Source organism: Mesoplodon mirus, assembly GCF_964341445.2.
Source record: "Mesoplodon mirus genome assembly, chromosome: 9".
Lineage (NCBI taxonomy): Eukaryota > Metazoa > Chordata > Mammalia > Artiodactyla > Ziphiidae > Mesoplodon > Mesoplodon mirus.
This window is the reverse complement of record NC_138985.1, coordinates 4550417-4565955: the sequence shown is the minus strand read 5'-3', so window position 1 is coordinate 4565955 and position 15539 is coordinate 4550417.

Sequence of the window (15539 nt, the reverse complement as noted above, 5' to 3'; positions counted from 1 at the left end):
CATATCAATACATAGGTTTTAAGATTCTTACTAGTCAGATCTATTCCTCTGCGGGAAATATGGGGTTTTGAGTCCCTTTCACTGAGGAAGGTGGAGGTCTTGTCTATTCCATAGTTGGTTTCTTGAATGGTACCTGTGCTTATATCAAACTCTGGTTTGATGCATCACCCCACCTCTCCTTCCCCCTTAAGCAGGCATAAGAGTGTTTTCTAAATGTGAGACTCTGTTCTCTTTTCTAACTCAGTTCATGTGTAGCCATGTTTACAGGATCTTCCTAAGTGATATCTTATGATAAGTTTCTTTTCCTGTGTGACTTCTTTCACTTAGAATCATCGTACCTGAATCCACTCATTTTGCTGCTACTGGTCTTATGACATTGATTTCATGGCTGAGGGATATTCCATCGTACGTAAGTTCCACAATGTTTGGAACCATTTTTATATTTCCTGGGATATTTCAGGTGTACCCAGGTTGAGGTTCTTGTAAGCAGTGCAGCCCTCAATTTGGGGGTGGCTCTGTCTTATGGATTTTCAGTTTTCCCAAGGTATATTCCCTAGACTGGAAGTGCCCTTGGCTCTGTAGCTCTGTTGTTTACTTGTTTTAGGGAACACAATGCACTCCTCCAGTGAGGCAGTTGGCAACTTACATCCCGCCCATCAGCATAACAAGGCTCCCTGTTCTCCAGGGCCTGTCTTGCCTTTCTGGTTTTTACACATTTTGTGGATGTCCCTTTTGACCGGTGGGAAGTGATACTTCTTTGTAGTGCAGATTTGCATTGCCGGCTTGCTTGCTTGGCCAAAAAGGGCGTATGCGTTTTCTCCTGAATATATTCAGGAGAAAACACATACGCCCTTTTTGGCCAAGTGCATCATTGTCGAAGTTGTGCCCCTCTTCCTGTGCTTTACAGGCGATTCCAACGTACCTCTTGAAATCTGTTTCCTGCTATTCTGCCTCGCTTTCAAGTCCGCCTCGTTGCCTTCCCTCAACAGATTTTTGGACGATAGTTGGCCTTGATTACTCTGCCAGTTTGTGAATTGCTGTGCCCCTGAGCTCCATTTTTCAACTCGTTTCTTGTGAGCTGAACGCAAGTCCAAACTTTTGGTTCAGGACCTATACTGGTTCCCGGTGGGTGGCTGAGACTTTGGTTAATTCTTCTTCCTGCCGGGAAATTAGAGTGACATGTGCCCATCCAAATGCCTAACAGCTACTCTCTCATTGGTTCTCCCTCTTCCCTTTCATCCTCTGCCAAATTGGCAACCTGTGCGAACCAGGAGCTTAAAGGGGCTGTCTCTCCAAGTTGGGAGATTGATAGGAAAGCAGTTGGAAAGTCAAACCGGAGCACCAGAAGAGGGGTTCTTCATTGAGTTTTAGAAACCTTTCGTATTCACAGTGTGTCCATTCTCTAGGTTTCCCGTACACGTTATAGCTGTAGTAATATTCCCTTCAACCTGGAGAGCTGGGACCCATGGAATGGGTGCCATGCATTATTGCTTTAAAGGGTCTGCATTTGCTCACCCAATCTCACCAATCCTCTCAGTCCCAAGTGTCCAGCCTTATGCCACATCCAGCTGTCATTGTAGATAGGGTCATTCCAGGTTGCGTCAGAGGCCCTGAAGGAATTGTGAAGAATTTCCCTGTTTCTTTGTTCTGTTTTTGAAATTCCTGTTTAGAGTGGGTTTGAGCTGATTCTCGCTGCCATGTTTATGCCAGTCTAGACACACTTGATTCCCTTACGGAGACATATCAATACATAGGTTTTAAGATTCTTACTAGTCAGATCTATTCCTCTGTGGGAAATATGGGGTTTTGAGTCCCTTTCACTGAGGAAGGTGTAGGTCTTGTCTATTCCATAGTTGGTTTTTGGAATGGTACCTGTGCTTATATCAAACTCTGGTTTGATGCATCACCCCACCTCTCCTTCCCCCTTAAGCAGGCATAAGTGTGTTTTCTAAATGTGAGACTCTGTTCTCTTGCCTGACTCAGTTCATGTGTAGCCATGTTTACAGGATCTTCCTAAGTGATATCTTATGATAAGTTTCTTTTCCTGTGTGACTTCTTTCCCTTAGAATCATCGTACCTGAATCCACTCATTTTGCTGCTACTGGTCTTATGACATTGATTTCATGGCTGAGGGATATTCCATCGTACGTAATTTCCACAATGTTTGGAACCATTTTTATATTTCCTGGGATATTTCAGGTGTACCCAGGTTGAGGTTCTTGTAAGCAGTGCAGCCCTCAATTTTAGGGTGGCTCTGTCTTATGGATTTTCAGTTTTCCCAAGGTATATTTCCTAGACTGGAAGTGCCCTTGGCTCTGTAGCTCTGTTGTTTACTTGTTTTAGGGAACACAATGCACTCCTCCAGTGAGGCAGTTGGCAACTTACATCCCGCCCATCAGCATAACAAGGCTCCCTGTTCTCCAGGGCCTGTCTTGCCTTTCTGGTTTTTACACATTTTGTGGATGTCCCTTTTGACCGGTGGGAAGTGATACTTCTTTGTAGTGCAGATTTGCATTGCCCGCTTGCTTGCTTGGCCAAAAAGGGCGTATGCGTTTTCTCCTGAATATATTCAGGAGAAAACGCATACGCCCTTTTTGGCCAAGTGCATCATTGTCGAAGTTGTGCCCCTCTTCCTGTGCTTTACAGGCGATTCCAACGTACCTCTTGAAATCTCTTTCCTGCTATTCTGCCTCGCTTTCAAGTCCGCCTCGTTGCCTTCCCTCAACAGATTTTTGGACGATAGTTGGCCTTGATTACTCTGCCAGTTTGTGAATTGCTGTGCCCCTGAGCTCCATTTTTCAACTCGTTTCTTGTGAGCTGAACGCAAGTCCAAACTTTTGGTTCAGGACCTATACTGGTTCCCAGTGGGTGGCTGAGACTTTGGTTAATTCTTCTTTCTGCCGGGAAATTAGAGTGACATGTGCCCATCCAAATGCCTAACAGCTACTCTCTCATTGGTTCTCCCTCTTCCCTTTCATCCTCTGCCAAATTGGCAACCTGTGCGAACCAGGAGCTTAAAGGGTCTGTCTCTCCAAGTTGGGAGATTGATAGGAAAGCAGTTGGAAAGTCAAACCGGAGCACCAGGAGAGGGGCTCTTCGTTGAGTTTTAGAAACCTTTCGTATTCACAGTGTGTCCATTCTCTAGGTTTCCCGTACACGTTATAGCTGTAGTAATATTCCCTTCAACCTGGAGAGCTGGGACCCATGGAATGGGTGCCATGCATTATTGCTTTAAAGGGTCTGCATTTGCTCACCCAATCTCACCAATCCTCTCAGTCCCAAGTGTCCAGCCTTATGCCACATCCAGCTGTCATTGTAGATAGGGTCATTCCAGGTTGCATCAGCGACCCTGAAGGAATTGTGAAGAATTACCCTGTTTCTTTGTTCTGTTTTTGAAATTCCTTTTTAGAGTGGGTTTGAGCTGATTCTCGCTGCCATGTTTATGCCAGTCTAGACACACTTGATTCCCTTACGGAGACATATCATTACATAGGTTTTAAGATTCTTACTAGTCAGATCTATTCCTCTGCGGGAAATATGGGGTTTTGAGTCCCTTTCACTGAGGAAGGTGTAGGTCTTGTCTATTCCATAGTTGGTTTTTGGAACGGTACCTGTGCTTATATCAAACTCTGGTTTGATGCATCAACCCACCTCTCCTTCGCCCTTAAGCAGGCATAAGAGTGTTTTCTAAATGTGAGACTCTGTTCTCTTGCCTAACTCAGTTCATGTGTAGCCATGTTTACAGGATCTTCCTAAGTGATATCTTATGATAAGTTTCTTTTCCTGTGTGACTTCTTTCACTTAGAATCATCGTACCTGAATCCACTCATTTTGCTGCTACTGGTCTTATGACATTGATTTCGTGGCTGAGGGATATTCCATCGTACGTAAGTTCCACAATGTTTGGAACCATTTTTATATTTCCTGGGATATTTCAGGTGTACCCATGTTGAGGTTCTTGTAAGCAGTGCAGCCCTCAATTTGGGGGTGGCTCTGTCGTATGGATTTTCAGTTTTCCCAAGGTATATTCCCTAGACTGGAAGTGCCCTTGGCTCTGTAGCTCTGTTGTTTACTTGTTTTAGGGAACACAATGCACTCCTCCAGTGAGGCAGTTGGCAACTTACATCCCACCCATCAGCATAACAAGGCTCCCTGTTCTCCAGGGCCTGTCTTGCCTTTCTGGTTTTTACACATTTTGTGGATGTCCCTTTTGACCGGTGGGAAGTGATACTTCTTTGTAGTGCAGATTTGCATTGCCGGCTTGCTTGCTTGGCCAAAAAGGGCGTATGCGTTTTCTCCTGAATCAGGAGAAAACGCATACGCCCTTTTTGGCCAAGTGCATCATTGTCGAAGTTGTGCCCCTCTTCCTGTGCTTTACAGGCGATTCCAACGTACCTCTTGAAATCTGTTTCCTGCTATTCTGCCTCGCTTTCAAGTCCACCTCGTTGCCTTCCCTCAACAGATTTTTGGACGATAGTTGGCCTTGATTACTCTGCCAGGTTGTGAATTGCTGTGCCCCTGAGCTCCATTTTTCAACTCGTTTCTTGTGAGCTGAACGCAAGTCCAAACTTTTGGTTCAGGACCTATACTGGTTCCCGGTGGGTGGCTGAGACTTTGGTTAATTCTTCTTCCTGCCGGGAAATTAGAGTGACATGTGCCCATCCAAATGCCTAACAGCTACTCTCTCATTGGTTCTCCCTCTTCCCTTTCATCCTCTGCCAAATTGGCAACCTGTGCGAACCAGGAGCTTAAAGGGGCTGTCTCTCCAAGTTGGGAGATTGATAGGAAAGCAGTTGGAAAGTCAAACCGGAGCACCAGGAGAGGGGCTCTTCGTTGAGTTTTAGAAACCTTTCGTATTCACAGTGTGTCCATTCTCTAGGTTTCCCGTACACGTTATAGCTGTAGTAATATTCCCTTCAACCTGGAGAGCTGCGACCCATGGAATGGGTGCCATGCATTATTGCTTTAAAGGGTCTGCATTTGCTCACCCAATCTCACCAATCCTCTCAGTCCCAAGTGTCCAGCCTTATGCCACATCCAGCTTTCATTGTAGATAGGGTCATTCCAGGTTGCATCAGCGACCCTGAAGGAGTTGTGAAGAATTACCCTGTTTCTTTGTTCTGTTTTTGAAATTCCTGTTTAGAGTGGGTTATAGCTGATTCTCGCTGCCATGTTTATGCCAGTCTAGACACACTTGATTCCCTTACGGAGACATATCATTACATAGGTTTTAAGATTCTTACTAGTCAGATCTATTCCTCTGCGGGAAATATGGGGTTTTGAGTCCCTTTCACTGAGGAAGGTGTAGGTCTTGTCTATTCCATAGTTGGTTTTTTGAACGGTACCTGTGCTTATATCAAACTCTGGTTTGATGCATCACCCCACCACTCCTTCCCCCTTAAGCAGGCATAAGAGTGTTTTCTAATTGTGAGACTCTGTTCTCTTGCCTAAATCAGTTCATGTGTAGCCATGTTTACAGGATCTTCCTAAGTGATATCTTATGATAAGTTTCTTTTCCTGTGTGACTTCTTTCACTTAGAATCATCGTACCTGAATCCACTCATTTTGCTGCTACTGGTCTTATGACATTGATTTCGTGGCTGAGGGATATTCCATCGTACGTAAGTTCCACAATGTTTGGAACCATTTTTATATTTCCTGGGATATTTCAGGTGTACCCAGGTTGAGGTTCTTGTAAGCAGTGCAGCCCTCAATATGGGGGTGGCTCTGTCTTATGGATTTTCAGTTTTCCCAAGGTATATTCCCTAGACTGGAAGTGCCCTTGGCTCTGTAGCTCTGTTGTTTACTTGTTTTAGGGAACACAATGCACTCCTCCAGTGAGGCAGTTGGCAACTTACATCCCGCCCATCAGCATAACAAGGCTCCCTGTTCTCCAGGGCCTGTCTTGCCTTTCTGGTTTTTACACATTTTGTGGATGTCCCTTTTGACCGGTGGGAAGTGATACTTCTTTGTAGTGCAGATTTGCATTGCCCGCTTGCTTGCTTGGCCAAAAAGGGCGTATGCGTTTTCTCCTGAATATATTCAGGAGAAAACGCATACGCCCTTTTTGGCCAAGTGCATCATTGTCGAAGTTGTGCCCCTCTTCCTGTGCTTTACAGGCGATTCCAACGTACCTCTTGAAATCTCTTTCCTGCTATTCTGCCTCGCTTTCAAGTCTGCCTCGTTGCCTTCCCTCAACAGATTTTTGGACGATAGTGGGCCTTGATTACTCTGCCAGTTTGTGAATTGCTGTGCCCCTGAGCTCCATTTTTCAACTCGTTTCTTGTGAGCTGAACGCAAGTCCAAACTTTTGGTTCAGGACCTATACTGGTTCCCGGTGGGTGGCTGAGACTTTGGTTAATTCTTCTTTCTGCCGGGAAATTAGAGTGACATGTGCCCATCCAAATGCCTAACAGCTACTCTCTCATTGGTTCTCCCTCTTCCCTTTCATCCTCTGCCAAATTGGCAACCTGTGCGAACCAGGAGCTTAAAGGGGCTGTCTCGCCAAGTTGGGAGATTGATAGGAAAGCAGTTGGAAAGTCAAACCGGAGCACCAGGAGAGGGGCTCTTCGTTGAGTTTTAGAAACCTTTCGTATTCACAGTGTGTCCATTCTCTAGGTTTCCCGTACACGTTATAGCTGTAGTAATATTCCCTTCAACCTGGAGAGCTGGGACCCATGGAATGGGTGCCATGCATTATTGCTTTAAAGGGTCTGCATTTGCTCTCCCAATCTCACCAATCCTCTCAGTCCCAAGTGTCCAGCCTTATGCCACATCCAGCTGTCATTGTAGATAGGGTCATTCCAGGTTGCATCAGCGACCCTGAAGGAATTGTGAAGAATTTCCCTGTTTCTTTGTTCTGTTTTTGAAATTCCTTTTTAGAGTGGGTTTGAGCTGATTCTCGCTGCCATGTTTATGCCAGTCTAGACACACTTGATTCCCTTATGGAGACATATCAATACATAGGTTTTAAGATTCTTACTAGTCAGATCTATTCCTCTGTGGGAAATATGGGGTTTTGAGTCCCTTTCACTGAGGAAGGTGTAGGTCTTGTCTATTCCATAGTTGGTTTTTGGAACGGTACCTGTGCTTATATCAAACTCTGGTTTGATGCATCACCCCACCTCTCCTTCCCCCTTAAGCAGGCATAAGAGTGTTTTCTAAATGTGAGACTCTGTTCTCTTGCCTAACTCAGTTCATGTGTAGCCATGTTTACAGGATCTTCCTAAGTGATATCTTATGATAAGTTTCTTTTCCTGTGTGACTTCTTTCACTTAGAATCATCGTACCTGAATCCACTCATTTTGCTGCTACTGGTCTTATGACATTGATTTCGTGGCTGAGGGATATTCCATCGTACGTAAGTTCCACAATGTTTGGAACCATTTTTATATTTCCTGGGATATTTTAGGTGTACCCAGGTTGAGGTTCTTGTAAGCAGTGCAGCCCTCAATTTGGGGGTGGCTCTGTCTTATGGATTTTCAGTTTTCCCAAGGTATATTCCCTAGACTGGAAGTGCCCTTGGCTCTGTAGCTCTGTTGTTTACTTGTTTTAGGGAACACAATGCACTCCTCCAGTGAGGCAGTTGGCAACTTACATCCCGCCCATCAGCATAACAAGGCTCCCTGTTCTCCAGGGCCTGTCTTGCCTTTCTGCTTTTTACACATTTTGTGGATGTCCCTTTTGACCGGTGGGAAGTGATACTTCTTTGTAGTGCAGATTTGCATTGCCCGCTTGCTTGCTTGGCCAAAAAGGGCGTATGCGTTTTCTCCTGAATATATTCAGGAGAAAACACATACGCCCTTTTTGGCCAAGTGCATCATTGTCGAAGTTGTGCCCCTCTTCCTGTGCTTTACAGGCGATTCCAATGTACCTCTTGAAATCTGTTTCCTGCTATTCTGCCTCGCTTTCAAGTCCGCCTCGTTGCCTTCCCTCAACAGATTTTTGGACGATAGTTGGCCTTGATTACTCTGCCAGTTTGTGAATTGCTGTGCCCCTGAGCTCCATTTTTCAACTCGTTTCTTGTGAGCTGAACGCAAGTCCAAACTTTTGGTTCAGGACCTATACTGGTTCCCAGTGGGTGGCTGAGACTTTGGTTCATTCTTCTTTCTGCCGGGAAATTAGAGTGACATGTGCCCATCCAAATGCCTAACAGCTACTCTCTCATTGGTTCTCCCTCTTCCCTTTCATCCTCTGCCAAATTGGCAACCTGTGCGAACCAGGAGCTTAAAGGGGCTGTCTCTCCAATTTGGGAGATTGATAGGAAAGCAGTTGGAAAGTCAAAGCGGAGCACCAGGAGAGGGGCTCTTCGTTGAGTTTTAGAAACCTTTCGTATTCACAGTGTGTCCATTCTCTAGGTTTCCCGTACACGTTATAGCTGTAGTAATATTCCCTTCAACCTGGAGAGCTGGGACCCATGGAATGGGTGCCATGCATTATTGTTTTAAAGGGTCTGCATTTGCTCACCCAATCTCACCAATCCTCTCAGTCCCAAGTGTCCAGCCTTATGCCACATCCAGCTGTCATTATAGATAGGGTCATTCCAGGTTGCATCAGCGACCCTGAAGGAATTGTGAAGAATTTCCCTGTTTCTTTGTTCTGTTTTTGAAGTTCCTTTTTAGAGTGGGTTTGAGCTGATTCTCGCTGCCATGTTTATGCCAGTCTAGACACACTTGATTCCCTTATGGAGACATATCAATACATAGGTTTTAAGATTCTTACTAGTCAGAACTATTCCTCTGTGGGAAATATGGGGTTTTGAGTCCCTTTCACTGAGGAAGGTGTAGGTCTTGTCTATTCCATAGTTGGTTTTTGGAACGGTACCTGTGCTTATATCAAACTCTGGTTTGATGCATCACCCCACCTCTCCTTCCCCCTTAAGCAGGCATAAGAGTGTTTTCTAAATGTGAGACTCTGTTCTCTTGCCTAACTCAGTTCATGTGTAGCCATGTTTACAGGATCTTCCTAAGTGATATCTTATGATAAGTTTCTTTTCCTGTGTGACTTCTTTCACTTAGAATCATCGTACCTGAATCCACTCATTTTGCTGCTACTTGTCTTATGACATTGATTTCGTGGCTGAGGGATATTCCATCGTACGTAAGTTCCACAATGTTTTGAACCATTTTTATATTTCCTGGGATATTTCAGGTGTACCCAGGTTGAGGTTCTTGTAAGCAGTGCCGCCCTCAATTTGGGGGTGGCTCTGTCTTATGGATTTTCAGTTTTCCCAAGGTATATTTCCTAGACTGGAAGTGCCCTTGGCTCTGTAGCTCTGTTGTTTACTTGTTTTAGGGAACACAATGCACTCCTCCAGTGAGGCAGTTGGCAACTTACATCCCGCCCATCAGCATAACAAGGCTCCCTGTTCTCCAGGGCCTGTCTTGCCTTTCTGGTTTTTACACATTTTGTGGATGTCCCTTTTGACCGGTGGGAAGTGATACTTCTTTGTAGTGCAGATTTGCATTGCCCGCTTGCTTGCTTGGCCAAAAAGGGCGTATGCGTTTTCTCCTGAATATATTCAGGAGAAAACGCATACGCCCTTTTTGGCCAAGTGCATCATTGTCGAAGTTGTGCCCCTCTTCCTGTGCTTTACAGGCGATTCCAACGTACCTCTTGAAATCTGTTTCCTGCTATTCTGCCTCGCTTTCAAGTCCACCTCGTTGCCTTCCCTCAACAGATTTTTGGACGATAGTTGGCCTTGATTACTCTGCCAGTTTGTGAATTGCTGTGCCCCTGAGCTCCATTTTTCAACTCGTTTTTTGTGAGCTGAACGCAAGTCCAAACTTTTGGTTCAGGACCTATACTGGTTCCCGGTGGGTGGCTGAGACTTTGGTTAATTCTTCTTCCTGCCGGGAAATTAGAGTGACATGTGCCCATCCAAATGCCTAACAGCTACTCTCTCATTGGTTCTCCCTCTTCCCTTTCATCCTCTGCCAAATTGGCAACCTGTGCGAACCAGGAGCTTAAAGGGGCTGTCTCTCCAAGTTGGGAGATTGATAGGAAAGCAGTTGGAAAGTCAAACCGGAGCACCAGGAGAGGGGCTCTTCGTTGAGTTTTAGAAACCTTTCGTATTCACAGTGTGTCCATTCTCTAGGTTTCCCGTACACGTTATAGCTGTAGTAATATTCCCTTCAACCTGGAGAGCTGGGACCCATGGAATGGGTGCCATGCATTATTGCTTTATACGGTCTGCATTTGCTCACCCAATCTCACCAATCCTCTCAGTCCCAAGTGTCCAGCCTTATGCCACATCCAGCTTTCATTGTAGATAGGGTCATTGCAGGTTGCATCAGCGACCCTGAAGGAGTTGTGAAGAATTACCCTGTTTCTTTGTTCTGTTTTTGAAATTCCTGTTTAGAGTGGGTTATAGCTGATTCTCGCTGCCATGTTTATGCCAGTCTAGACACACTTGATTCCCTTACAGAGACATATCATTACATAGGTTTTAAGATTCTTACTAGTCAGATCTATTCCTCTGCGGGAAATATGGGGTTTGGAGTCCCTTTCACTGAGGAAGGTGTAGGTCTTGTCTATTCCATAGTTGGTTTTTGGAACGGTACCTGTGCTTATATCAAACTCTGGTTTGATGCATCACCCCACCTCTCCTTCCCCCTTAAGCAGGCATAAGAGTGTTTTCTAAATGTGAGACTCTGTTCTCTTGCCTAACTCAGTTCATGTGTAGCCATGTTTACAGGATCTTCCTAAGTGATATCTTATGATAAGTTTCTTTTCCTGTGTGACTTCTTTCACTTAGAATAATCGTACCTGAATCCACTCATTTTGCTGCTACTGGTCTTATGACATTGATTTCGTGGCTGAGGGATATTCCATCGTACGTAAGTTCCACAATGTTTGGAACCATTTTTATATTTCCTGGGATATTTTAGGTGTACCCAGGTTGAGGTTCTTGTAAGCAGTGCAGCCCTCAATTTGGGGGTGGCCCTGTCTTATGGATTTTCAGTTTTCCCAAGGTATATTCCCTAGACTGGAAGTGCCCTTGGCTCTGTAGCTCTGTTGTTTACTTGTTTTAGGGAACACAATGCACTCCTCCAGTGAGGCAGTTGGCAACTTACATCCCGCCCATCAGCATAACAAGGCTCCCTGTTCTCCAGGGCCTGTCTTGCCTTTCTGCTTTTTACACATTTTGTGGATGTCCCTTTTGACCGGTGGGAAGTGATACTTCTTTGTAGTGCAGATTTGCATTGCCCGCTTGCTTGCTTGGCCAAAAAGGGCGTATGCGTTTTCTCCTGAATATATTCAGGAGAAAACACATACGCCCTTTTTGGCCAAGTGCATCATTGTCGAAGTTGTGCCCCTCTTCCTGTGCTTTACAGGCGATTCCAACGTACCTCTTGAAATCTGTTTCCTGCTATTCTGCCTCGCTTTCAAGTCCGCCTCGTTGCCTTCCCTCAACAGATTTTTGGACGATAGTTGGCCTTGATTACTCTGCCAGTTTGTGAATTGCTGTGCCCCTGAGCTCCATTTTTCAACTCGTTTCTTGTGAGCTGAACGCAAGTCCAAACTTTTGGTTCAGGACCTATACTGGTTCCCAGTGGGTGGCTGAGACTTTGGTTAATTCTTCTTTCTGCCGGGAAATTAGAGTGACATGTGCCCATCCAAATGCCTAACAGCTACTCTCTCATTGGTTCTCCCTCTTCCCTTTCATCCTCTGCCAAATTGGCAACCTGTGCGAACCAGGAGCTTAAAGGGGCTGTCTCTCCAAGTTGGGAGATTGATAGGAAAGCAGTTGGAAAGTCAAACCGGAGCACCAGGAGAGGGGCTCTTCGTTGAGTTTTAGAAACCTTTCGTATTCACAGTGTGTCCATTCTCTAGGTTTCCCGTACACGTTATAGCTGTAGTAATATTCCCTTCAACCTGGAGAGCTGGGACCCATGGAATGGGTGCCATGCATTATTGTTTTAAAGGGTCTGCATTTGCTCACCCAATCTCACCAATCCTCTCAGTCCCAAGTGTCCAGCCTTATGCCACATCCAGCTGTCATTATAGATAGGGTCATTCCAGGTTGCATCAGCGACCCTGAAGGAATTGTGAAGAATTTCCCTGTTTCTTTGTTCTGTTTTTGAAATTCCTTTTTAGAGTGGGTTTGAGCTGATTCTCGCTGCCATGTTTATGCCAGTCTAGACACACTTGATTCCCTTATGGAGACATATCAATACATAGGTTTTAAGATTCTTACTAGTCAGATCTATTCCTCTGTGGGAAATATGGGGTTTTGAGTCCCTTTCACTGAGGAAGGTGTAGGTCTTGTCTATTCCATAGTTGGTTTTTGGAACGGTACCTGTGCTTATATCAAACTCTGGTTTGATGCATCACCCCACCTCTCCTTCCCCCTTAAGCAGGCATAAGAGTGTTTTCTAAATGTGAGACTCTGTTCTCTTGCCTAACTCAGTTCATGTGTAGCCATGTTTACAGGATCTTCCTAAGTGATATCTTATGATAAGTTTGTTTTCCTGTGTGACTTCTTTCACTTAGAATCATCGTACCTGAATCCACTCATTTTGCTGCTACTTGTCTTATGACATTGATTTCGTGGCTGAGGGATATTCCATCGTACGTAAGTTCCACAATGTTTTGAACCATTTTTATATTTCCTGGGATATTTCAGGTGTACCCAGGTTGAGGTTCTTGTAAGCAGTGCCGCCCTCAATTTGGGGGTGGCTCTGTCTTATGGATTTTCAGTTTTCCCAAGGTATATTTCCTAGACTGGAAGTGCCCTTGGCTCTGTAGCTCTGTTGTTTACTTGTTTTAGGGAACACAATGCACTCCTCCAGTGAGGCAGTTGGCAACTTACATCCCGCCCATCAGCATAACAAGGCTCCCTGTTCTCCAGGGCCTGCCTTGCCTTTCTGGTTTTTACACATTTTGTGGATGTCCCTTTTGACCGGTGGGAAGTGATACTTCTTTGTAGTGCAGATATGCATTGCCCGCTTGCTTGCTTGGCCAAAAAGGGCGTATGCGTTTTCTCCTGAATATATTCAGGAGAAAACGCATACGCCCTTTTTGGCCAAGTGCATCATTGTCGAAGTTGTGCCCCTCTTCCTGTGCTTTACAGGCGATTCCAACGTACCTCTTGAAATCTGTTTCCTGCTATTCTGCCTCGCTTTCAAGTCCACCTCGTTGCCTTCCCTCAACAGATTTTTGGACGATAGTTGGCCTTGATTACTCTGCCAGTTTGTGAATTGCTGTGCCCCTGAGCTCCATTTTTCAACTCGTTTTTTGTGAGCTGAACGCAAGTCCAAACTTTTGGTTCAGGACCTATACTGGTTCCCGGTGGGTGGCTGAGACTTTGGTTAATTCTCCTTCCTGCCGGGAAATTAGAGTGACATGTGCCCATCCAAATGCCTAACAGCTACTCTCTCATTGGTTCTCCCTCTTCCCTTTCATCCTCTGCCAAATTGGCAACCTGTGCGAACCAGGAGCTTAAAGGGGCTGTCTCTCCAAGTTGGGAGATTGATAGGAAAGCAGTTGGAAAGTCAAACCGGAGCACCAGGAGAGGGGCTCTTCGTTGAGTTTTAGAAACCTTTCGTATTCACAGTGTGTCCATTCTCTAGGTTTCCCGTACACGTTATAGCTGTAGTAATATTCCCTTCAACCTGGAGAGCTGGGACCCATGGAATGGGTGCCATGCATTATTGCTTTAAACGGTCTGCATTTGCTCACCCAATCTCACCAATCCTCTCAGTCCCAAGTGTCCAGCCTTATGCCACATCCAGCTTTCATTGTAGATAGGGTCATTCCAGGTTGCATCAGCGACCCTGAAGGAGTTGTGAAGAATTACCCTGTTTCTTTGTTCTGTTTTTGAAATTCCTGTTTAGAGTGGGTTATAGCTGATTCTCGCTGCCATGTTTATGCCAGTCTAGACACACTTGATTCCCTTCCAGAGACATATCATTACATAGGTTTTAAGATTCTTACTAGTCAGATCTATTCCTCTGCGGGAAATATGGGGTTTTGAGTCCCTTTCACTGAGGAAGGTGTAGGTCTTGTCTATTCCATAGTTGGTTTTTGGAACGGTACCTGTGCTTATATCAAACTCTGGTTTGATGCATCACCCCACCTCTCCTTCCCCCTTAAGCAGGCATAAGAGTGTTTTCTAAATGTGAGACTCTGTTCTCTTGCCTAACTCAGTTCATGTGTAGCCATGTTTACAGGATCTTCCTAAGTGATATCTTATGATAAGTTTCTTTTCCTGTGTGACTTCTTTCACTTAGAATCATCGTACCTGAATCCACTCATTTTGCTGCTACTGGTCTTATGACATTGATTTCGTGGCTGAGGGATATTCCATCGTACGTAAGTTCCACAATGTTTGGAACCATTTTTATATTTCCTGGGATATTTCAGGTGTACCCAGGTTGAGGTTCTTGTAAGCAGTGCCGCCCTCAATTTGGGGGTGGCTCTGTCTTATGGATTTTCAGTTTTCCCAAGGTATATTCCCTAGACGGGAAGTGCCCTTGGCTCTGTAGCTCTGTTGTTTACTTGTTTTAGGGAACACAATGCACTCCTCCAGTGAGGCAGTTGGCAACTTACATCCCGCCCATCAGCATAACAAGGCTCCCTGTTCTCCAGGGCCTGTCTTGCCTTTCTGCTTTTTACACATTTTGTGGATGTCCCTTTTGACCAGTGGGAAGTGATACTTCTTTGTAGTGCAGATTTGCATTGCCCGCTTGTTTGCTTGGCCAAAAAGGGCGTATGCGTTTTCTCCTGAATATATTCAGGAGAAAACGCATACGCCCTTTTTGGCCAAGTGCATCATTGTCGAAGTTGTGCCCCTCTTCCTGTGCTTTACAGGCGATTCCAACGTACCTCTTGAAATCTGTTTCCTGCTATTCTGCCTCGCTTTCAAGTCCGCCTCGTTGCCTTCCCTCAACAGATTTTTGGACGATAGTTGGCCTTGATTACTCTGCCAGTTTGTGAATTGCTGTGCCCCTGAGCTCCATTTTTCAACTCGTTTCTTGTGAGCTGAACGCAAGTCCAAACTTTTGGTTCAGGACCTATACTGGTTCCCAGTGGGTGGCTGAGACTTTGGTTAATTCTTCTTTCTGCCGGGAAATTAGAGTGACATGTGCCCATCCAAATGCCTAACAGCTACTCTCTCATTGGTTCTCCCTCTTCCCTTTCATCCTCTGCCAAATTGGCAACCTGTGCGAACCAGGAGCTTAAAGGGGCTGTCTCTCCAAGTTGGGAGATTGATAGGAAAGCAGTTGGAAAGTCAAACCGGAGCACCAGGAGAGGGGCTCTTCGTTGAGTTTTAGAAACCTTTCGTATTCACAGTGTGTCCATTCTCTACGTTTCCCGTACACGTTATAGCTGTAGTAATATTCCCTTCAACCTGGAGAGCTGGGACCCATGGAATGGGTGCCATGCATTATTGCTTTAAAGGGTCTGCATTTGCTCACCCAATCTCACCAACCCTCTCAGTCCCAAGTGTCCAGCCTTATGCCACATCCAGCTGTCATTATAGATAGGGTCATTCCAGGTTGCATCAGCGACCCTGAAGGAATTGTGAAGAATTT